Below are 6,092 nucleotides of genomic sequence, written 5' to 3'. Positions count from 1 at the left end.
TGACTTTTGCAAGGTTTTGCTTTTCATTTGTCAATAAAGCTGTCGGTGCCTTACTAACCTGGGAGGGACTGTGTTAGCATTCATCAATGCTAAGGCATCAATCAGTTCCAAGTAGTTCTGACACTGTATTCCACTGATCTCAGGAGGGCAGGCACCAGCATTCTATTATTATTTTTATATAAATTCATTTGGGGGGGGGGGGGGGGGGTGCAGTGGGGGAAGGGGGGGGGGGGGTATCTGGCCTACCACCCACCATGTGTGCACCTACTCACATCCAGGTCATTACTGGTAGTGGGCTGGTACATTAGTCAGTGGGCCCAGCACCAGGCTCATCCTGCTCAGCACCCATCCCATTTTCATCCCTCACTTTGAAAATCCTCACGGCACGGTTTGGCGAATGGCCTCATTCATCAGCTCTGTCTCTCCCCAGACACAAGCCCCAGCACCCAGCACTCTATTATGCCAGGGACAGAGAGACAGAGACAGAGACATAGATAGATAGATAGATAGATAGATAGATAGATAGATAGATAGATAGATAGACGGACGGACGGACGGACGGACCGACCGACCGACCGACCGCAGGGACTGCAGAGGGGTAATAATATATATTTTAAATTCATATTATGTTAAGGTGTTTTTTCATAACTGGTCCCAGACCTGTCTTCAGTGTGTTATGTGAAGTGTCAAAGTTGATGTATAAGAGCACATTTAAGCGCTGGATGCATCACAGTTGTGTGCTGCTTGCCCACTCACAGTCTCCTGCACCTGATCAAAGGTGAGAACGGTACCAAAGGGCTAGAATGCCAGATGTAAACAGCTTATTTGAATTGTGGACCTTGTGGTAGTATGAAAAGGTGACAAGAAGTGCATAAGGTTCGATGTGAGTCATGAGCGCCCAATGTAGACTTAATCACTTTTTTTACTGGGTTTGATTTGCCATCCATCTATCTATCAGTCTGCTTTGGATTGTCAAGTCATGGACGGAGGTTGTTGTCACCATAATTCTCTTGAATACTGTGTCTCATCTTTCTAGTTTTTTGAAAAGCAGACATACCCTTTCGCAATAGAACGTTTCATGTGTGACCTTCCTTACGTAGCCAGCAGTAAGACTGTTCAGAAGCTCAGCTGTGTTTGAATAGTCCAATAGTTTTCAATGAATCCCAGAAATGTTGTCAGGCTTTAGAAATAATAACAGAAATATTTTTATTGCTAAAACAAAGTGGGCTGAATACCAAACAGCCATTCTGAAGAAGCAACATTTTTCAAGGAAAGTTTCTATTTACAGTCTTGAAATATGTGGAGGACTTACACCAGCCAAGCTCTGTGTACTTCGTGTCGTCGTCAGGTCATCCAAAAATACCTTAAAGATGTCTCATGCATTTCTTTGTTACAGTTGCCTGGGGCATTAGTGGCACCCCCAGGCATTCTATTACCCTTCCAGAATCCCATTCCAAAAGTGAAACCTGTTTTTGTGCATGTCCTCCTCTTTCACCCCAGCTGGTGACTTTAAATCCATAGCTGATAACTAATTTGACCACAGTGCAAAAGGTGTCCTTGGTGTTTGGCACAGTATGTGCATCTATTACAGTGATGCTAGCTGCAATGGCTGAAGTCAAGATTAATAACTGCAGACACCCGTGATAGAAATTCTCTTGAATTCTTGTTTCCAGTTGTTGAGAAAGTGGAGAGTTTGTTAAAAATCTAAAGTGATGGACCCTTCGGGGCACAGAGCAGTACACTCAGGCATCTCACACAAGCATGAGATCCCAGACATTCCCCCAAATCCCAGCAGCTGTTGGGCTCATGGCAGCTGGTAATGGAAGCAGAGAAGCAGGAAAGGAAGTCGGTGATTTGTCTGTTTGGCAAAAGTTTGATGTCACAGGCTATGTGCTTCAGGAGAACAGGCATTTTAAAAAGGCCCATAAAGAGCTGCGCCGAATGTAATTATGGAAAGACAAAATGCCCGGAAGACTGTAGCGAGTCTGGTGTTTTTCTAAGCATTCGTGCTAATTAAGACAGGAAGCTGCACATTAGGCTTGTTATCTGGAACAGCCAATGCTTGTTTATGTACCTCTGCAGCTGTTCCTTTAATTGTCTCAGTAAAGTGACTCGTGAGTTGGACATCCCTCCATATTTCTGAGAACCATGGCCTAGTTTGGTAGGCGTCCACGCCGCTCGGATACAAGTCCATCACCACCACATTTGAAGCAGAAGCAGGTTTTAGGTTTAGGCTGCATTGTTGCATAGGACATGAGCTTTGGTAATAGGTTCCTCTTCTCTTTTTCCTCTCTTGGCCTGACACTTATTATCACTCCATTGGGCTTTTTCAGCATTCAGCTGCTTCTGTAGTTCAGTCAGTCACTTTCTCATGTCTCCTGCCTTGGCTACGTAATTCTCCAAGAGATCGCTGTATAAGTCAGTGCGCAAGGAAACAGCTGTCACTGTCTGAGGACTCGTGGACCGTCCTGCTAGGGCGACTTCACAACATGCCATGTTTGGCAGCCCTACTCTCCGCTTCGAACCCCGAGACAGAATTCTGCAAAGTCAGAGGAAGTGGCAGTTGCCCTATCTAGCTGAAGACAGGGGCTGCAATGCTTAATCCATTTTCTTTTTTTTTTTGGCAGTAAATTTCTTTATTTCTTTTGTCTTTGCAGCAAAGGTGTGAAGCAGCTCTGACCATTGAAGAAATCATCTGGAATCTGATGTTTTCTTACCCGAGTTCTGACGTATATTAAGGAAACATCTTGATCTCATCTTCTTCAAGACCATAAGTTGAATCCAGAAGCTTCACATACACTGCTGATCCTGTCTCAACTGTCTCACTATACTAAAAACTAAGGCAGGCAGCTTTCCCTGGTCTTCTATAAGCAGAATATTCCTCAAGCACTAACTCATTGTGCAGGAATGTCACAAAATCTACTTCACCGAGATGTCGTGGAAGGTGAACCTATAAAGAATCCTGGCTTTTGACATTGTGTACCCCACTATGTAGTCCTCCATTATGAGGTTGATTATGTGCTCCATTACTGTGTACTGTATATCATGCGCACTGTCTGCATTTGCAGAAACTATATGCCAGTGATTTTGAACAGGCAGCGGCATGTTCTCTTCTAGTGGCACTGAACAGATGGAGCAGAGCTACCTGTAGTACAAACAAAATCAGATTCTTAACTGTCATTGTGTAGTGGGATAGTCGGTGTCGGTACTGGTGGGGTCTCTAGACTACAACAACACCTCAGAACTGTCAACCTGCCACTTAACCATGAGATCAGATGCACTCAAGAGTGAGCGAGACACTTCTGCAGTGGACGGCTCTGAATCAAATTTAACGACTTCCTGTAGCTCCACGTCTCGCTGCTTCTCTTACTGCTCCTTAGCTCTCCGAAAAAAGAGCTATCGCATCCTCGTCAGCTTCAGCGTCAGTTTACAAGACAAACGTTCAGCTCATGAGATACACGTACAGTTTATGAAACATACATACAGTTCATGAGACATGTTCAGTTCTTGAGACACACGTACTGTTTATGAGACACATGTACAGTTCATGAAACACATACAGTTCATGATACATGTTCAGTTCACGACACACATGCTGTTCATGAGACATGTGTACAGTACATGAGACACACATACAGTTCATGAGACATACATACAGTTCATGATACATGTTCAGTTCATGAGACACACGTACTGTTTATGAGACACGTCTACAGTTCTTAAGACACACATACAGTTCATGAGACACACAGCTCACGAGACACATACAGTTCATGAGACACACAGCTCATGAGACACATACAGTTCATGAGACACATATACAGTTCATTTACATGTTCAGTTCATGAGAAACACGTACTGTTTATTAGACATGTGTACAGTACATGAGACACACGTACTGTTTGAGACATGTCTAGAGTTCATGAGACACACATACAGTTCATGATACATGTTCAGCTCATGAGACACACATACTGTTCATGAGACATGTGTACAGTACATGAGACACACATACAGTTCATGATACATGTTCAGTTCATGAGACACACGTACTGTTTATTAGACACGTGTACAGTTCTTTACACATGTTCAGTTCATGAGACACACATACAGTTCTTTGTACAGTTCTTTGAAGGTTTGCGCCTAAGCTTTTCCACATTCATATTGATTGAGGTCACTATAGAATTACACAACCTCTCTGACGAAGGCGAGCACAGCGTTAACACCCTTCTGGTTGACTTTCACACTGTACTTTATAGCATGGACAGTGATGAAGGGTAAAGGCAAGTGAGGAATGAAGAGTGACACACATGAGAGAAAATAAAAAGAAACTCTCCCTCTGAATGACACAAGTCTGAAAGCAAGACTAGAAAACACGCTTGCTTTTGCTTTTTGTAATACCATGAGTTACGTGGGCCACTGCATACAGCAGGAGCTCCATTTCCTGTTGTGCTGCGGTGTAATTACCAGAGATTAGCACACCTTGTGCTTAGGCTCTTCTTCATTTTATTAAACCAATTAGTTGTGGCCACATACAATATTCACTTTAAACAGCACAGGGTAATTAAAACACCCATAATCTGTGACCAAACATGAGAATCGTTAACTGTAGAACAGTATTGGTTGGACAGTGATGGGCAGGGAAGAGGCAATGTGAACTAATTAAAAGACAGCAAGTAGAGGTAGATTGTTTTTTTACTTAATTATACGAGGGGCAATAGCTTGTCTCTCCAATAATTAAATAAGGATGGCCCACTGTCCTGGAATCACACGACTACTGTGAAATTAGCTACCATGTTCTGTCACACAGAGGGACATTTCCATAAAAGGTTAAGCAATCAAACAACTGCAACTCATATGTTTTAACTAATAAAACTGAGGTGCTCTCTCTCTCTCTCTCACATGCTCTTTCTCTGTCTCTTTTTTGCTCTCATTTTCACTTAATTTTTTCTCACATAATTGCCTTGGCTATCAATCAGACCTGAAAGTAAACGAGGAGCTCGTCTGGTCCTTTTTTTAACCATAATACTTGTTTTCTTCCTGCACTCCTTCACGGTGCTTTGACTCTGCATGTCACCATAACAACAAGGAACCTCTGAGCATGTGCAGTTCATTTAAATAAATGGAGGCTATATAGTGTTAGCTAAACTAAGTGCATCATAAGCCCACTTCGTTTTGATACAATCACATCAGTTTACATTATGCCCTCTTATGATTTTATCCAAACCAGATCTTCTCAGATGACAGTTTAAAGGAAAACGTCTCAAACTAAAAGCCCTCAGGATATAGCATTGTGCAGGTTAGTATGTCTTTGCCCCTAAACTGTATATGACTGCACATTTGTCAGTCTGAAAAGTTGTTTGTAACAAATTTGTTTGAACATGTACGATTCTCAAAGGAGAAGGAAGATTTGGCTCGAGAGAGGTTCAGTGTTAGAAGGAGCTGATTTGTTTAGACACTGGCCTGTCATTTTTCCTGACAGGATTTCCATTTTGTGACATCTCTCCATCTCTCTCTCCAGAAGGATTTCATTTGCTTGGCTGATACATCAGCCTGATCGTATTAGGTGTACGCCTGCTTTCAGCATGAGTGGCTCATCTCCTCACCTGTGCCTTATCTTCTGAACCCTGATCATCTTCTGAACCCAGGACCACTCCTGGACAGAAATTATTTGGATGACAGGTCACACTCAATGCAACACTGACACCAATGTGTTAGAATCATGGTGGTGGGTGTTGTGGTAGAATCATGGCGGTGGGTGTTGTGGCAGAATCATGTTAGTGGGTGTTGTGGTGGAATCATAGCGGTGGGTGTTGTGGTAGAATCATGGTAGTGGGTGTTGTGGTGGAATCATAGCGGTGGGTGTTGTGGTAGAATCATGTTAGTGGGTGTTGTGGTAGAATCATGTTAGTGGGTGTTGTGGTAGAATCATGGCGGTGGGTGTTGTGGCAGAATCATGTTAGTGGGTGTTGTGGTGGAATCATAGCGGTGGGTGTTGTGGTAGAATCATGTTAGTGGGTGTTGTGGTAGAATCATGTTAGTGGGTGTTGTGGTAGAATCATGTTAGTGGGTGTTGTGGTAGAATCATGGCG

The sequence above is a fragment of the Brachyhypopomus gauderio genome, chromosome 5 (genome assembly GCF_052324685.1).
Source record: "Brachyhypopomus gauderio isolate BG-103 chromosome 5, BGAUD_0.2, whole genome shotgun sequence".
NCBI classification, from domain to species: Eukaryota; Metazoa; Chordata; class Actinopteri; order Gymnotiformes; family Hypopomidae; genus Brachyhypopomus; species Brachyhypopomus gauderio.
Note: the sequence above shows the minus strand (reverse complement) of the source record.